The sequence below is a fragment of the Lucilia sericata genome, unplaced genomic scaffold, assembly GCF_015586225.1.
Source record: "Lucilia sericata isolate MDLA Ls3-8-SP2 unplaced genomic scaffold, ASM1558622v1 Contig003935F_arrow, whole genome shotgun sequence".
Taxonomy (NCBI): Eukaryota; Metazoa; Arthropoda; class Insecta; order Diptera; family Calliphoridae; genus Lucilia; species Lucilia sericata.
In genome coordinates, this window is record NW_023997089.1 from 6542 (window position 1) to 26608 (window position 20067).

At 32.1% G+C, this 20067-nt stretch overlaps 1 pseudogene; it reads left to right on the forward strand.

The window, feature by feature from the left end:
• Window positions 1-583: 583 nt before the first annotated feature.
• On the forward strand, window positions 584-19719 carry LOC119615048 (annotated as a pseudogene).
• The last annotated feature ends 348 nt before the right edge of the window (window positions 19720-20067 follow it).

A 20067-nucleotide genomic window follows, 5' to 3' on the forward strand; every position in this document is an offset into this window, starting at 1 on the left:
CTATCTATCTATCTATCTATCTATCTATCTCTATCTATCTATCTATTATCTATCGATCTATCTATCTATCTATCTATCTATCTATCTATCTATCTATCTATCTATCTATCTATCTATCTATCTATCTATCTATCTATCTATCGATCTATCTATCTATCGATCTATCTATCTATCTATCTATCTATCTATCTATCTATCTATCTCTCTATCTATATATCCTGAGAGTATTTCAGCAAAGTTTGGATAACGTCCGGCAGATTACATATTTATACATTTGCTGGAATTCGACTTATACATAGGTCATATCTATATAAATAAAGATACGATTTGTTCGTAATCGATAAACTCGGAAACTGCAACCTTAACCGAAAACTTTAAAACTGTGGGGGATCTAAGACCCTTGTATGAAGAGAAATATAGGTTAAAATTAGGTTTTTGTAGTTGTTCAATTAATACTTTCCTCAACAAATTTCTACGGTTTTAAGAAATTCGTGTTAACAAAATAAAAGTTCTTTTAACCAGATTACTAACTATAATTTGTCATAAAATACTTCTAATAGACAATTTATCTTCTTACTTTCAGATATATAACTCGTTCACAACGTGTACAACAACAACTACAAACAAATGACTCAAATCATCACCCATCCAGCACAGCCCTAAATGCAATAACGCAGCAACAACAACAACAAGATTTGAACTCTGAAATAAGAACAGTTGAAACCAACGGTCTACGATTAAAACGAACGGTGAAGATAAGGAGGCAGCAACAAGAACAAGAAGAAGAAATGACCAATAACTCGGGTAAAAAAATCAAAGACAACTGCAAACGACAACAACCAATTCAAAAGAATTAAAAATAAATATTCCACTAACCAGCGACACAACATCAACAACGCCATCATCAACTATTGCAGCCACACCAGCAGCAGCAGTTGCAGCTGCTGCTCCCGACTCTAAATGTTCAAGTACTGCAGGTAAATTGTTAAGTGTTTGTTGTAATTTCAATATCAAACAACAACAATTATTATTATGTTATATTTGTTGTTGTTGTTGTTTTTGTTGCTGCTGATAAATGCACGTTTATTTAATTTTTTGTTTTCTTATTTGTTTACTATTTGTTGTTGTTGTTGCTGTTCTTTAATTTTATTTAGTTTTCTATTTATTTTTCACAAATGATTACAACTCTTTATTTGTTTTGTTTTTTTCATATTTCAATTCGTTTGTTGTTGTTTTTTTTATTAATTATTGTGGCATGTTTTTGTAGTTGTATATTTTTTCTCATTTATTCAGATTTTGTCGGACATTCTTATCGGTTGTTTTTTTGTTCATTTCTTCTTGTGATTTTCATGTGAAATTGTTTCTTTTATTGTTTTTCTGTTGACTTTATTCGATTCGTCAATTTTAATTTCAATTTAAATTAAAAAATGTTCATTTTTTATCAGTGTAAATATTTAAAAATTTTTTCAAATATTTATTCATAGTTTTTTTTAGAATGGAATATTTTCATTTTACATTTTTATGTGATTTTTGGGGCCATTTTTTATATTTTGTTTATTCTTTTCAAATCAAATAACGTTAAGTTCAAATATAGAAAAGTCAGTGAACTTTTTGTAAGAACACCAATAGCTTTATTTAGTTCAATTTAAGATTGGTGGGTCAAGATTGGAATTGTTCTGAAATAGTAGGTTTCCGGGATTTCGTACTTTTTATTTTTTTACAAAAAGTATAAAAATAATTATTTTGCTTAAAAAAGAACTGAACTAGAACTGAACTAGAACTGAACTAGAACTGAACTAGAACTGAACTAGAACTGAACTAGAACTGAACTAGAACTGAATAGAACTGAACTAGAACTAGAACTGAACTAGAACTGAACTAGAACTGAACTAGAACTGAACTAGAACTGAACTAGAACTGAAACTAGAACTGAACTAGAATGAACTAGAACTGAACTAGAACTAACTAGAACTGAACTAGAACTGAACTAGAACTGAACTAGAACTGAACTAGAACTGAACTAGAACTGAACTAGAACTGAACTAGAACTGAACTAGAACTGAACTAGAACTGAACTAGAACTGAACTAGAACTGAACTAGAACTGAACTAGAACTGAACTAGAACTGAACTAGAACTGAACTAGAACTGAACTAGAACTGAACTAGAACTGAACTAGAACTGAACTAGAACTGAACTAGAACTGAACTAGAACTGAACTGAACTAGAACTGAACTAGAACTGAACTAGAACTGAACTAGAACTGAACTAGAACTGAACTAGAACTGAACTAGAACTAGAACTGAACTAGAACTGAACTAGAACTGAACTAGAACTGAACAAGAACTGAACTAAACTGAACTAGAACTAACTAACTACAAGAACTGAACTACAACTGAACTAGAACTGAACTAGAACTAAACTAGAACTAAACTAAACTTAACTAGAACTGAACTAGAACTTAACTACAACTGAACTACAATTGAACTAGAACTAAACTAGAACTAAACTGGAACTAGACTAGACTAAACAAGAACTAGACTAGAACTAACTAGAACTGAACTAGAACTGAACTAGAACTGAACTAGAATTGAACTAGAACTGAACTAGAACTGAACTAAAACTTAACTAGAACCTGAACTAGAACTGAACTAGAACTGAACTAGAACTGAACTAGAACTGAACTAGAACTGAACTAGAACTGAACTAGAACTGAACTAGAACTAGAACTGAACTAGAACTGAACTAGAACTAGAACTGAACTAGAACTGAACTAGAACTGAACTAGAACTGAATAGAACTGAACTAGAACGGAACTAGAACTGAACTAGAACTGAACTAGAACTGAACTAGAACTGAACTAGAACTGAAAACTAGAACTGAACTTGAATGAACTTAGACCTGAACTAGAACGAACTAGAACTGAACTAGAACTGAAACTAGAACTGAACTAGAACTGAACTAGAACTGAACTAGAACTGAACTAGAACTGACTAGAACTGAACTAGAACTGAACTAGAACTGAACTAGAACTGAAATACTGAAATGAACGACGAAACTGAACTAGAACTGAACTAGAACTGAACTAGAACTGAACTAGAACTGAACTAGAACTGAACTAGAACTGAACTAGAACTGAACTAGAACTGAACTAGAACTGAACTAGAACTGAACTAGAACTGAACTAACTGAACTAGAACTGAACTAGAACTGAACTAGAACTGAACTAGAACTGAACTAGAACTGAACTAGAACTGAACTAGAACTGAACTAGAACTGAACTAGAACTGAACTAGAACTGAACTAGAACTGAACTAGAACTGAACTAGAACTGAACTAGAACTGAACTAGAACTGAACTAGAACTGAACTAGAACTGAACTAGAACTGAACTAGAACTGAACTAGAACTGAACTAGAACTGAACTAGAACTGAACTAGAACTGAACTAGAACTGAACTAGAACTGAACTAGAACTGAACTAGAACTGAACTAGAACTGAACTAGAACTGAACTAGAACTGAACTAGAACTGAACTAGAACTGAACTAGAACTGAACTAGAACTGAACTAAACTGAACTAGAACTGAACTAGAACTGAACTAGAACTGAACTAGAACTGAACTAGAACTGAACTAGAACTGAACTAGAACTGAACTAGAACTGAACTAGAACTGAACTAGAACTGAACTAGAACTGAACTAGAACTGAACTAGAACTGAACTAGAACTGAACTAGAACTGAACTAGAACTGAACTAGAACTGAACTAGAACTGAACTAGACTGAACTAGAACTGAACTAGAACTGAACTAGAACTGAACTAGAACTGAACTAGAACTGAACTAGAACTGAACTAGAACTGAACTAGAACTGAACTAGAACTGAACTAGAACTGAACTAGAACTGAACTAGAACTGAACTAGAACTGAACTAGAACTGAACTAGAACTGAACTAGAACTGAACTAGAACTGAACTAGAACTGAACTAGAACTGAACTAGAACTGAACTAGAACTGAACTGGAACTGAACTAGAACTTAACTAGAACTGAACTAGAATTGCACTAGAACTGAACTAGAACTGAATTATAACTAAACTCGAAGAGAACTTGAACTGTACTAGAGCTAAGCTAGAACTGAACTACAACTTAACTACAACTGAGCTACAACTGAACTACAATTGAACTGAACTAGAACTGAATGTGGCTACGAACTTCTCACTTGGGAAAATTTTGTACTATTTATTTCAAATTCTCTATAAATGGCGCTTACTCCCTCCCTTATGATTTGTTTATATCGAGTTCCCTCTTTGAAAACATTTAAGCGCCTCAAAAAATGCATATTTTTACAATAATTCACGATTACAAAATTTCATAAATATGTATGTATGTTGTAGTGTATGTATGTATGTATGTATGTATGTATGTATGTATGTATGTATGTGTTGTATGTATGTATGTCTGTATGTATGTATGTATGTCTGTATGTATGTCTATGTCTGTCTGTATGTCTGTATGTCTGTATGTATGTATGTATGTATGTCTGTCTGTCTTTCTGTATGTATGTATGTATGTCTGTCTGTATGTCTGTCTGTCTGTCTCTCTGTATGTCTGTCTGTCTGTCTGTCTGTCTGTCTGTCTGTCTGTCTGTCTGTATGTCTCTGTCTGTCTGTCTGTCTGTCTGTCTGTCTGTCTGTCTGTCTGTCTGTATGTCTGTCTGTATGTCTGTCTGTCTGTCTGTCTGTCTGTCTGTCTGTCTGTCTGTCTGTCTGCCTGTCTGTCTGTCTGTCTGTCTGTCTGTCTGTCTGTCTGTCTGTCTGTCTGTCTGTCTGTCTGTCTGTCTGTCTGTCTGTTGTCTGTCTGTCTGTCTGTCTGTCTGTCTGTCTGTCTGTATGTCTGTCTGTCTGTCTGTCTGTCTGTCTGTCTGTCTGTCGTCTGTCTGTCTGTCTGTCTGTCTGTCTGTCCTTGTCTGTCTGTCTGTCTGTCTGTCTGTCTGTCTGTCCTGTCTGTCTGTCTGTCTGTCTGTCTGTCTGTCTGTCTGTCCTGTCTGTCTGTCTCTGTCTGTCTGTCTGTCTGTCTGTCGTCTGTCTCTGTCTGTCTGTCTGTCTGTCTGTCTGTCGTCTGTCTCTGCTTTGCCCTGCCTCCCCCCCCCCCCCTCCCCTGTTCCCTTCCTGTCCCTTTCCCCCTCTTCCCTCTCCTCTTTCCCCCGTTCTCTTCGGCCCCCCCCCTTTTCCCCCCTTTTTCCTTCTCCCTCCCTTTTTCTGCCTCCCTTCTGTCCTCCCTTCTTGGTTTTCTTCCCTCTTGCTGTTTTTTTCTCTTGTTTTTTTTTTTTTTACTGCAGTTGTTGCATGAGGTATTTAATAACAATAAAAAATAAAAATATATACTAATAAATTTCTTACAAAATATGACATTTTTATGTCTTCCAACTAATTTCTCATTCATTGATTCCTTCATTCTTCTCTTATGGAATGAATATTCGCTCGTTTGAGCCATAATGATGGATAGATACACTACACTAATGTAATAATACATAATCACAAATCAAGCTCGATTTCTTCCCTATTTTTTTGTTTATAACTGTCTGTCCCTATGTCTGGCTGTCAGTCAAGTGTTTTGAATATTTTATTAACCCTATTTGATGTCTGTCTGTCTATCTGTTTGTCTTGACGTTTGTCTGCCTATATAATGTTTATCTGTCAAATGTTGGTTGGTTGGATGGATGCGGCAACTACTACTGCAACCACAAAATACAACCAACAAATTTAACCAACTAAGTAATGTGTCATTTATGCAAATTTAACAACGTTAAAAAAACTTAAATAAATAAATCAATAGATACTTTACATACATATGTACGTCTTGAAATGATGATCATTTCAAAAACAAACAGAAACTCAAGAAAAACAAAACCGCGTTTTGATTAAAACACTTCACTGTCTATCTGTTTATAGCTGTCTATCCGTCTGTCCCTTAATTTTTTCTGTGTATTTTATTTAACAAACAATAAAATTGTTTATTTGTTTTTTTTTCTTTTCTCTCGAAAAAAAAATGAAATAAAAATTAAACGTCTTTAAAAAGTTGTTATTTTTTTAAGATTTAATAATACCTTTAGTTTATTATTAAATAGTTTGTTTACTTTGTCTTTTTGTATTATTTGTTTTGCAATAATTATATATTTACACGTTTAAATCTGTTTTAAATCCTAAATTGAAAAAAAGTTTTAACTTTTTTATATCCAACTAAAACTGGTTCAGCAGTTAGGTTTCCGTGTAGTAAGGTTTGAGAAAACAAATCAAACCAAAATATTTAAATTAAAATGACATAACTGTTGTTATCAACAAATAGTTGGAGTTTTAATGTTAAACTTTTAGTGGGGTTTTTGATATCTTTGATTCCAAATCTAAATATTTAAAACAGGTATTTAAATACATATCAATATCAAGGGGGGAAAACTTGATTGTTATTAACGGATTTATAATATTTTTTACATTAATTAATTGTTTTGCTAATTTCTATTCTTTATTAATAAATTGTTTGCCAAGACATGATATAGTGGAAATATCGACTTATAGTCTTGGAAACTTTGATTTCTAAAAATAATAATAACTGTGGCCAGAAAATATAAAAAATCCAGAATATTTTGTTGATAAATCAAATCCAATTCTAAAATCTTCATGATCTGGAAAGTTATATTAAAACGCGATTGATTATGCTATATAAACCATATGTTGCCCCATAATATGAGTAAAAAAGTTTTTGCATCTTTATAATTGCCTGATAAGATATTAAGGCCGATGTCTAACTTTTATTTTTGAAAAGATCTTATAGAATTGAAAGCACTAAGAGAAAAAGCTAATGGCATCTTGTATAAAATAAATTATATTTTGAAAAAAACATGCCCTCAAATATAGTCCAGCAAGTTCTCAGACATTATTAACGGTTCAATAATCAAAACTTGTTCTAAATAACGCAATAATTCAATCTGATGTACTCTGCCTGCTGCTTCAGAATTACCAATATGTTATAAAGGCAGAAATTTAGAGCATATATACCACCATCTTCAGTGTATCAAGGATTTGCAGATAGGCCTTAACCTATCAAGAATCTTTTCCATTATTTTGCCATAGGTAGACAGAGAGAGAGTACATGTGAGGGTAACATACATAGCTCGCGAAGGAGTTTGCCGATATCTGTTTAAATTTTCTTTTATTTTAAAATTTTTTTTTTAATATTTTTTTAGGAAATTTTCTTAAAATTCTCTTTTATTAAATAGTTTTAGAAAAAACTTTTTTATTCTTTTTTTAGAAAACTTTCCAAAAATTCCTTTTTTTTAGAAAATTTTCAAAAAATTTTATTTTTTTTTTAAATTTCGAAATACATACTCTATTTTTTAGAAAATTTTCGAAAAATTCTCTTTTTTTAGAAAATTTTCGAAAAATTGTCTTCTTTTAGAACATTTTCGAAAAATTCTCTTTCTATAGAAAATTTTTGAAAAATTCTCTTTCTAAAGGAAATTTTCGAAAAATTCTCTTTCTATAGAAAATTTTCGAAAAATTCTCTTTTTAAAAGAAATTTTCAAAAAATTCAATTTCAATAGAAAATTTTCGAAAAAATCAAAAACAATTTTTTTATTGAAAATTTTTCAAAAGTTCTCTTTGTATAAAATATTTTCGAAAAATTATCTTCTTTTAGAAAATTTTCAAAAAATTCTCTTTCTATAGAAACTTTTCGTAAAATTCTCTTTCTATAGAAAATTTTCGAAAAATTATCTTTGTCATATCTTTTAGAAAATTTTTAAAAATAGTCTTTTAGAAAATTTTCGAAAATTGTCTTTCTATATAAACTTTTCGAAAAATTCTCTTTCTATAGAAATTGTTCGAAAAATTGTTTTTCTATTTAAAATTTTCGAAAAATTGTCTTTGTACAGAAAATTTCGAAAATTTTTTTTTATTGAAAATTTTCCAAAAATTTTCTTTGTATAAAAAATTTTCGAAAAATTGTCTTCTTTTAGAAAATTTTGGAAAAATTCTATTTCTATAGAAAATTTTATCTTTCTATAGAAAATTTTCAAAAAATTATTTTTTATTGAAAATTTTCCAAAAATTCTCTTTGTATAAAAATTTTTCGAAAAACTGTCTTCTTTTAGAAAATTTTCGTGAAATTCTCTTTCTATAGCAAATTTTCGAAAAATTCTCTTTCTATAGCAACTTTCGAAAAATTCTCTTTCTATAGAAAATTTTCGAAAAATGCTCTTTCTATAAAAACTTTTCAAAAAATTCTCTTTGAATAGAAACTTTTGCGAAAAATTCTCTTTCAATAGAAACTTTTAGAAAAATTCTATTTCTAGAGAAACTCTTCAAAAAATTGTTTTTTTTTAAATTTTGGAAAAATTCTCTTTTTAGAAAAATGTTGAAAATCCTCTCTTTTAAATTAGAAAAAATCTGAAAACTATCTTTTTATTAGAAAAATTTCGAAAAAGTCTGTTTAGAAAATTGTTGAAGAAGTTTGTTCTTTAGAAAATTTTTTAAAAATGTATTTTTTAAAATTCTACTTTTCTTAGAAAATTTTCGAAAATTTAAAATTTTTGTGGAAAATTTTTCAAAAATTCTCTTCAGAAAATGCTCGAAAAATTCCTTTTGTTTTTATAAAATTTTTGATTGTTCGAATTTCGAAAAGATTTCTTCATTTTTAAATATATTTTAAAATTCTGTTTTTTATAAAATTTTCGAATATTTCGAACTTAAATATTTAAAATTTTATTTATTTTCAATGTATTCCTTTTTATAGGTATTTGAAAAATTCTAGATACACTCCAAAATATTTCGAAATTCTCTCAATTCAAGGGTCTGTTTAACTAAAATGTTTTGAACCTCTGAATATCTCCTAAAAAAATTAATTTCTATTATTTTATGTTTTAAATCTACCGATAAAACTGAACTCATGTAGTCTACACACAATGGGAGGCCATTTATTTATTTGTTTCCTGAGTGGCCACTTTACATACTTAATAAAAACAAAAACTCCCTCTAAAAAAAGCAACAATTTCAAATATATAATTTTAAACATCGACCCTTGAAACAGAAACTTCCCATTATTATTGATATTATTCAAACGAATTGATTGAAGATGTTAAAGGAAATTGATGTTTTTTTCTGTATTTTAAAGATATTGACAGATATAATTTTGTAGCATTATCTCTTCATTTTATTTATTATCAATTTTATACTCAAACTCAATTGTTAACATTTAAATGCTGCTGCTACGCACTTGTTAATATATTGACAGAAAATCGTTTGAAATATAAACAGATATTTCTTTTAACCTTTTTATACATATGTATATAAACAAAAAATCATTTATCAAATTGTAGATATTATGTTATGAATGTTTGTAATGATTTTGGGTTGTTTTTTTGCTTTATTTTTTTCATTGAGGTTTGAGATCATCAACATCATCATCATCATTATAATTAAAATGAAATATTTGACAGCTTGAAGCTAGAATAAATTTTCTATATATTTTTTCTTGTTTTGTTTAACTAGTAGAAATATGCCAAAAAAAAATACACTTAGAAAAATAATAGTTATTTTTCGATTTCTTTTATAGAAAATCAAAATTTATTTGATGAATACATACCATTTTATAAACATTGTGAAAATTTAAAAGCTTTAAGCAGGATTTAAAGAATTTTCTTTATTTTTGTTGTGGTTTTGAGTTTTGACAATTATTTAAAACCATTTTGTTTTTTCAAATTAAATCAAAATAATCTTTAGCTTCTTCCTCTGCCTGTCCAACTGCAATGTCTGCCTTACAACACAAATTAATGGAACATCATCATCATAATCATCATGTGCATCAACAACAAACATGTGCTTCTTCTTTGCAACAATTGAAAATTTCCAATAAACACAATTTTATCAATTCAAATAATTTTAATAACAATTTAAATCTTATTAATAACACAAATAATCATCATAATTGTAATAATAACTATGCCACGCCCACTGCTTCATCAGTTCTTAAGCAACGTAAACAAAATGCAAATTCTACTACTACTACAAATTGTTCTTCTCCAATTCCTACTACAACTGCAATTCTATCACCATCATCAAAATTTCGCAAATGTCCTCTATCACCGCTTATAATCACCACAAATGCACCATTATATTCAAACACTTCATCGTCATTGTCATCACCCTCACAGCAATTGGTGACTTCAGGGCCAGTGTCTCAGCAGCAACACTTTGTGAAATTATCACCGGCCAGCCCTATACTGGGTCTGACACTTTCACCTTTATCGCCAAATTCTTCTTCAACGTGTTCCTCGTCAGTGCATTTAGTGCGTACCACGAAAACCACACGTTTACGTGCCGCCGCACTGGGTGAGTCAAGTCTGTCCTTCCTCCTTAAAACACATACACTGAAAATAATTTTGGTTTATTTTTTTTTTTTTTTTTTTTTTTTGGAAAAAGAAGGGATTTAATAATTTGCAGTATGAAATTTGTTTAACCCACCTCCCACTCCCCTCCTAATTTAATTTAGTTGGTTTTTTTTTTTTGTATTCCGCATATATAACTGATTTTGTACAGTGTAGTTTGTTGGTTTTGACAAATCACATTTTAATTGTTTATTAAAAAATATTCTACTAATTATTGGATTTTATATTTGGTTCGACTTATTTTGGTTAACTTTAACCTGACTAATTTATGTAACTGTTTAACCAAAAAAAATATTCTAAAAAAAGTGTATGGCATACAATAACAACTAATATTTTAATTTTTAGTTAAAAAATGCGGAATTTTTTTTAATTTTTAAAAGTGTGGAAAGAGTAGTTTGCGCGTTGAATTGTTTTTATACTTTTTAGGTCAACATTAACATTATTTTAATAAATTATAGATATTTTTCAAAAAAATCACAGTTTTGAATCTATCGATCGTTATACGAAAAATTGCATTCGATCTTTTAAACCCGGAATTAATATATTTTTCTCTGTTACTGGATCTGTTTTAGATCGCTTTATTTTTCAATACAGCAACTCAATTTAAAAGACTCGGTTTAATTATGGATATCACTTTTTATTTAAAATTAAAGGTAATATAATCAATTGATGTAATACGACATTGTCTAAATGTTCACCGTGGACCAATCCGATTTTCCATAACTTTTGCAAACAAATCGTCGGAAATACCTGTAATTTCTTGTTCGTTTCAGTGTTTAATAGTTGAAACAAAAAGTCGACGTTTTCAATTTGAGTAAAGTCGACTTTCCGATTTTTGCAATTTGTGTAAAGTCAACTTTCCGACTTTTTTCAATTTACGAAAAATCGACTTTTATAAATTTTTAAATTGTCAATATTTTGAACATCATTTAACATCGACTTTTGAACTTTTTTCGACTTTTATATAAAAAGTTGACTTTCCGACCTTTTTCATTCAAGATGGTCGAATAACCGACTACATAGGACCCTACATAATGGACCAAGCGTCTATGATCCAGCCGGCAATTCGCAAACCGTAAAGGTATCGTGCCATGTTGCTCCGTTCTCTTAATGGAACCATATAACGCACAAATTCATGGCGCCGAACTGATCCCAAAAAAAATTTCCGATATTGAATTCCTTTAGCGATCACCGTTGACGATATTTGATTAAAAAGTTGAGTTTTCGACTTTTTTCATTCAATATGGTCGATTAACCGACTATATATTAAACAAAATTTTCGACATTTTTCAACAAAAAGTTGATGGTTCAATAGTTGATTTATAGGACCCTACATTATGGGTCTATGGTCCAGCTGGTCATTCGCCGAACTAGAAAGTATAGTATGCTGTATGGCATGTTGCACCGTTTTGTTGATGGGACCACATATTTGATTTATAGGACCCTACATTATGGCTGACGCATTCAACATTATTAACATAGACCAAGGGTCTATGGTCCAGCTGGTCATTCGCCGAACTAGAAAGTATAGTATGCTGTATGTTGCACCGTTTTGTTGATGGGACCACATATCGCACAAATTCATAGCGCCGAACTGGTCCCAAAAAATTTTCCGATTTTCAAATCCTAAAGCGATCACCTTTTTCATGCACGATACATATTAAAATAAATAGTCGACTTTGACAAAAAGTTGATTGCTCCAAAGCTTATTTATAGGACCTTACTTTGCTTCCAACAATGTTAGCATAGACCAAGGGTGTATGCTCAAGGAGGCTATTTGCCGACTTGAAAGTATCGTATGCTCGATGGCACGTTGCACCGTTCTATTCATGGGACCACAAATTCGTACAAATCCATGGCGCCTATTCCTATACCCGTTGACAGTTGTTGGCGCGACATAATATGTATTAAAATATAACAAATCGTCCAGTTCTTTAAACGTATTCCTGAGATTTGATTCTGAATAGCATTTACCCTTTGAAACCATTTACAGAGAATGTTTTTAAAGAAGAATGAAAAATAGCTACGAATTTATTCTAAATAGAATTCATTCTTTTAAGCTCTGATTACTCAATAAATCTAGAAATGAATTAAGAACAGAATGACTCAAACTCCAGAACTTAAGTATATGTTTGGAAAGGATTTCCCTTCAAAAATCCTCTCTTCAAGTTGTAAGCTCAATTAAGAAATCGGCACATGGATACAGAAGTTCCTGATAATAGGACCAAAGTATACTCAGTCTATCGAATACTGATCGTTCTAAAACTAGATCGACAAATACCCTCTTAATTTTCCTCATTTTAATGCTATACCTGCCTGACCCTTTCATGTAATATATAATATACATGGCAGAAGAGCACAGCCTCAGACATCGAGTTTGAAACCCCTTTCATATTCTGAACTGTTTTATTGATTCTTTTGAGCTCCATAGAATCATTATGATCATCTAAATTAGTTTTAGAGGACGATCTGAAAATCTTATTTTATGAAACTCAAGCGATATTCAGATCAAATTATGATTAAAAGCAAGAAGATTTTAAAAAATTCCTATGAGTTGATTCTCACGAGGACCACAAAATAGAGATAATGAAAATAATTTAGGAAATTTTAAGGTTATGAAACGAAATTAACCGGTCAATTATATTCGACTATAATAACTTGCATATCTAAGGTTTTTTTTAGTCTATATGGTTTGTATAAAGTAGGAAATTAACAAAAATAGCCTAATTAAAACATTAATTTATTAAATTTATAATAAATTAATATTTTACTAAAAAATAGCGTTAAATACATTTTTAATTTTATGTCAAATAATAGTCCTTAACAATGTTTTCCTCTAACTATTGTCTTAATGTTCTTATCAATCGTTATACTTTTGCTTTCAATCCTTTCCTGTCCTTTATGCTTTCTCTATCTTTCTCTCCTTTTAACTTTGTTTACTAAAACTCTGTTTGGAAAAACAACACCTAATAAATCCTTAGAAAAACTAACCTCCAAATGTGTAACTAATTCCCTCCATTTGTTTTTTTTTTTCTATTCTACTTTTCCCACCTTTTTAGACAAGAAAAAGGACGAAGAGAAACAATTGCAACAGCAGCAACGTTTTACCTCCCCAACATCACCTAAACCACAACAACATCACTCACGTGCTTCACCCTCCAGCTGCTCATCGGATAATCAAAAACTAACCAGTGGCTCAGAAGCAGAACATCACAAAATGTCCTCGGCTAATAGTTCACCCACACATCGTGGCAACAAGAAACTGATACCCTCTGTATCGGTGTCAATGAAACAGAATCTTAGTGAAACCCACTGCACAGCCTCACGTTCGAATAGCTTACGCTCGAATGCCAATTCACCTAAATCACCCAAACTGAAATCACAAAGTAGCAGCACAGAATGTACGGTAAAAATTACCGCTTCGCCTAAAGTGAAAACAAAATCGGCAAGTAACCAAAAATCATCACCCACACACAATGAAGATGATATTGATGCTGATTTTATGGAAATTAATGATTTACCTGTAAGTCCTTTGGGACCGGAAGACGAGGGTAGTACGGCCACTAGACCACGTTGTTCTACCATGTATACCGATTCGGATAAATCGAAATCATCGCTAAGTAATGGCGGTCAAAATATGAAAAACTTTTGGAATTGAGTCCTGTACACAAAAGTAGAACTGTAAGTTATTGATTTTTCCTTATTATGAAATTTTTATTAATAACTTTTTTTTATTTATTTAACCGCCATTAGTGTAATAGATCACCTAGACGTAATGAGATCGTGATAAGTCTTCGAAACGTAAATCGAATTTAAATCGTTCGCAAAATGAAGAGGCAACACCAGATGGTGGTAAGTTGATGATGGGAGTTATAAAGAGAAATCTATTTTTTTTTTCCTAAATAATTTTTCACAAACTGGGTAAAGTATTGTTAATACAAAGGATACAACATAATGGAAAAGGAGCTGTCGCAAAAAATACTTTTAATATTATTATATCGGCTATTGAAATTATATTAAGCATTTAAATTTGATTCCGATTTGACCAAATGTTTTTCTGGAGTAATCAGTTCGATTCGATTTTATGCTAGTTAAAATTCGTCACTGGTACAGCTTTTATGACATCGTTCTCTTTTTAAGAAACGAAAAGTTACCAACCTATGTTAATATTGCTATGTCTTCGACACTTTTAAAAGTTATCCGCTTGCCGACAGAAGTTGAAATTATCGCTGCAGTATAACATTTAATTTCCAATAACATTTTCGTCGTACAAATCACTCTAAATTTGTTGAAGTTTGTTGCAAATAAAGTTGTTTCTGATCAGATTTAGATCCATTATATTTACTGTTTTAGGCGAAATTGAAGAAACAGCTGAATGATAACGTTCAACTTTCGGCATTATCTGAGCTTCTTTTTCGATCTGCTTGCAGATCACTCTAAATTGTTGGAATAGAGGTCTATCTGATCAGATGACTTCGAGTTATAAATTAACAAGTTTTTATATGTATATCTTTCAATGGTATAAATGTTGATCTTCAAAAGCTTTTGAGGCGAATTCATATTTATTTATTTTGCCTTTTAGAAGTAGATTAGAGAACTAGTTTCTAATGCAGTATAGTAACAGGAATGGTACCCCCTACGATATTTTGGGTAATTTCAAACTTATATATAGTCCACATAGTAGTCCACATTCTGGAGAATATTATAATATTATTATTATTAGTCTAGTTATTATTAATCTAGTCTATAGTCTAGTCTTTTATCTAGTCTAGTCTATAGTCTAGTCTATAGTCTAGTCTATAGTCTTGTCTATAGTCTAGTCTATAGTCTAGTCTATAGTCTAGTCTATAGTCTAGTCTATAGTCTAGTCTATAGTCTAGTCTAGTCTATAGTCTAGTCTATAGTCTAGTCTATAGTCTAGTCTATAGTCTAGTCTATAGTCTAGTCTATAGTCTAGTGTATAGTCTAGTGTATAGTCTAGTCTATAGTCCTAGTGTATAGTCTAGTGTATAGTCTAGTCTATAGTCTAATCTGTAGTCTAGTCTATAGTCTAGTGTATAGTCTAGTCTATAGTCTAGTCTATAGTCTAGTGTATAGTCTAGTCTATAGTCTAGTGTATAGTCTAGTCTATAGTCTAGTCTATAGTCTAGTCCTATAGTCTAGTCTATAGTCTAGTCTATTAGTCAGTCTATAGTCTAGTCTTTAGTCTAGTCTATAGTCTAGTTATAGTCTAGTCTATAGTCTAGTCTATAGTCTAGTCTATAGTCTAGTCTATAGTCTAGTCTATAGTCTAGTCTATAGTCTAGTCTATAGTCTAGTCTATAGTCTAGTCTATAGTATAGTCAATAGTCTAGTCTATAGTATAGTCAATAGTCTAGTCTATAGTCCTAGTCTATAGTCTATTCTATAGCCTAGTCAATAATCTAGTCTATAGTCTAGTCTATAGTCTAGTCTATAGTCTAGTCTATAGTCTAGTCTATAGTATAGTCAATAGTCTAGTCTATAGTCTAGTCTATTCTATAGCCTAGTCTATAATCTAGTCTATAGTCTAGTCTATAGTCTAGTCTATTGTCTAGTCTATAGTCTAGTCTATAGTCTAGTCTATAGTCTTGTCTATAGTCTAGTCTATAGTCTAGTCTATAGTCTTGTCTATAGTCTAGTCTATAGTCTAGCCTAGTCTATAGTCTAGTCTATAGTCTAGTCTATAGTCTAGTCTATAGTTAGCCTATAGTTAGCCTATAGTCTATCTATAGTCTAGTCAATAGTCTAGTCTATAGTCTAGTCTATAGTCTAGTCTATGGTGCAGTCTTTAGTCTAGTCTGTAGTCTAGTTTATAGTCTGGTTTATAGTCTAGTCTATAGTTTAGTCTATTGTCTAGACTATAGTCTAGACTGTAGTTTAGTCTATATTCTGGTTTAAAGTCTAGTCTATAGTCTAGTCTAAGTCGCTAGGCCAGTCTATAGTCTAATCTATAGTCTCGTCTATATGTAGTCTATTCTGCAGTCCAGTTTATAGTCTAGTCTGTAGTATAATACTAATTATTTTAAAACTTAAAAAATACTCGTTTTCTTATAAGTTAGTACTATTCCAAAATTTCAATTTTCCATGCCTGTATTGTTATATCATGAATATATCGACTACAAGCTAGACGTAAGCAACTATTTTTGGACCAAAGTTTGGATACAACTATTTTATTTTGTGACATCGTATTCTTTATAATTGAAATTTGTCTCCAATTTCAGCCGCAGCTGCTGATAAAATCATAGCTTGAGAGATCGATATATGTTCAGCAGCATGAGGGTTTTAATGTTAAGTCGTTTGAGTATACTATGAGGTTGCTGAGGTTGTATGGCGACCATCACTTCTTTCTTTTTTTTATTGATATTCTATGTCAGAACATTTAGTTCTTATAATTGTTGTTGTTCTTATAATCTAAAAACGCGTTTTCATATTCCTAAACCTAAAGAATTCCGATAAGCACCTCATAAACAATCAGAAACTCCGTCTTTAATTTACCAATAAGTACTACTCCCTCCTAAACCCTCCATACGTTTACAAATAACTGTGTTGCATTAGTAGTCCATACTTTTAATTTGATACATAATTAGCATGACAAATCAACATTTTAACTATTATAGACAACATCTTCAATCATTAAGTATTTAGTGGGTGTTTCATAAGAGATGCCTTCTCTCCTCCACTTCACAAAATCAAATTAAAATTTTAATGAATTTCGGTTTTGGTTGAGTGCTCATGATTACTTAAGCATAAAATGCAATTGAAGAATTTGTAAAGAAACAACAACATGCACCTTTTTTTATTTGCTTCAGCCAGCAAAATCTGCATAATTTCCAAATAACAAATTTAGTCTTAAGACACAAGTCCAAAGAAGAACTTTAAACGTTAAATTGTTGAAAATCTAAATGGCTTTTTTAGAAATTAAAGAACTAGATATTAAAACTAAATTAAAACATTTACATTTGCAATCATTCACTTTGAAAAATATCAACGATCAACAGTTTGTAGTACTAACCCAAAAGATTTGTGTAAAATATGTTTGTTTTCAATGTGATTTTAAAGAGATTTACAATGCACGTATGTTATGAGTTTTTTTGTTAAGAAATTTAATAAATTTCATGTTCTAAGTTTAATGGCTTATAATAACATTAACTTATTTACCTTTATAGATGACTCTGCAATGCGTAGAAGAAGACGCCGTGAAATGGGCATGTCACGTCCTTTGGTACCCAATGATGATGCCTCGCTTAAGGCTTTGATTTCACCACAAAAGACACGTGTGCCATCACCCACAAAACCAGCCATACGCAATGATTTATCTTATCACATGGAAATGGCCAGAAGAGGTTTAGATTTGGCTACTACTTCAGAACGTCGTAGAGCTCAAACAGCCAGCCCGAAAAAATATTAAAGATAGTCCGTCCCCTAAATCTTCTTATCCGCCTTCCAGAATAGTAAACGCAGTGATACTGTGGCCATAGGTGAATTACGCAAGGAACGTTCCTCAGAGGTAAATCGTAAACTTAATGAACGTACTCGCACTGGTCTGGAGGAAATTATGAAAATAGTGGAAAATGTTAGTGATAGTTGCTCACCAAATCCTACAAATGCTATAGCAGATTTAACCCAGAGTATGAATCGTTTGAGAGCCAGCCAAGAGCGTGAGCGGCAAAATGAAACAGAATCTCTTAATTTGCCCAGCAATAAGGGAGAAGAACAACGCCGACCCTCACCTGTTAAACATGCCACTTTTGTGCAGGAAGAATGTATTTACTATGAACCCGATCCTTTAGAACATATCGAAATGTCCAATGGTGAGGCGAACATTTGAAAGGTGGCATGATGCGTTCTTTGCGTATGCTAAAAGCAAGAGCATAGAGAGAGAAACTGCTGCTTTGAACCAGCCAAACTTTCTCATCACCCATTTAAGACGTAAAAGTACTGATTGTCCTCCCAACTCTCTAAACCAAGGAAGCACCATAACAGCCACGCCCAATCATATCGTTTCAATACTTAAGAAAAAAAGATCATCTCTCGGCGGGAGAATCTAGTTCAGCTTCAAGTAATGCCTCACCGGTCACTTTTTCGTCTAGTGTCATGGATACTCCCTCGAAACAAAAACGAGCTGGTATACTCAAAAAAACGTTCATCTTTAGATGAATCGCGCTATTATTCACGCTCTCATTCTCCAGATGAACGTAGTATTTTGATCAAATCAGCTCGTCGCAATTCGCTCGAAGAAGTAGCTAATGGCAGTTCATCCTCCTCCTCCGCACAAGGAGCAGGTCATCATGGCATACTAAAGCAAAGCAGTTATGACAGCTCTAAAAGTGATGGTTGTCCTTCTGCCAGTAGAGAACCTCAACAACCTCATAGTATACTCAAGAAAAAAGACTCCACATCAACGCCCTCAGATGGAGCAGATCATGCTCCTAAACATGTATCGATCTCTCAAGCTGTGATTTTAGCAGCAGCCGAACTTTCAGCTGCTGTTGAAACTGGTGACAAGTTTCCCAATGATGACAACTATACACCCAATAATGAAGAGTACGATATAAAACCGATACTTAAATTGGATTCTTCCATGGGGGATGAGTCGGTTAAACCGCCTAAACCTATATTGAAGAAAAAATCTTCCGGTGATTCGGATGAACATGAAATAAACCCATACTAAAGACTTCCCCGCAAATCCAGTAGGGAGGAATTGAATTTGGTCCTTACTACTCGGATAGCGAAGAAAGCCCACAGGAACCTCAAGTTAGGCCTATACTTAAAACAGACTCACCCTCAAAACGTCGCTCATTAGGAGAACCCGATACCAATAGTCCACATCAAGAGGGTGAACAACGTGAAACGTTATCACCCTTCCTGCTCAAAAGACGTACACGTTCTCTTGAACGTCACGATCAAGCACCTGTGATCGATTAGCTGCTGCTCTCAATGCTATCGCTACCTCACAAGCTCTGCCCAGTGAATTGGTTTCTTCATTGACCAACTCGACGGCTGGCTCTAATATATCAGTAGCTGAACGTATAAAATCTGTTAAAGTTCCTTGCCAATCAGAGTGGCGTACGATCATCGCCGGGTGAATCTGCATCAGCTACTGCTGCTGTTAACACCTCGTGGGAATCCCCGCTACAAAATGATCCGAATAGCTCGTATAATACTGCTGGTAGTGTTAAAATTCTAAAACCCAGTGTCATAAGACGTGATCTCTATAAGGATAGATTTAAAACTCAACCAGTGACGAGTGATGAAAAGAATTTGTAAGTAGAATATGAGTTTTCTTCTATATTGTTATGTTTTTTTTTTTTCTAATTTCTAAATATAAAGTTGGCTCATAAAGAATTCAGCGTTAGTTATCATGGACCACACCTTTTATAAGTTTGTAATATCTAGGATTTGATTTCGGGAACCTGTAAAACTCATTTATTCTGAATCATAGTTGATGAATATTTAAAAATAACTTTCTAAAGAATTCTAATCGTTCAAAATTTTATAGAACTGTTTAACCGAACTTGAAAGATTCTTCGGAAATTATTAGTCTGTTAATGATGGGTTATTTGACATTAGTTTGGTCTGGGTTCCCGCGCTTAGAAACTGCTAATTTTTAA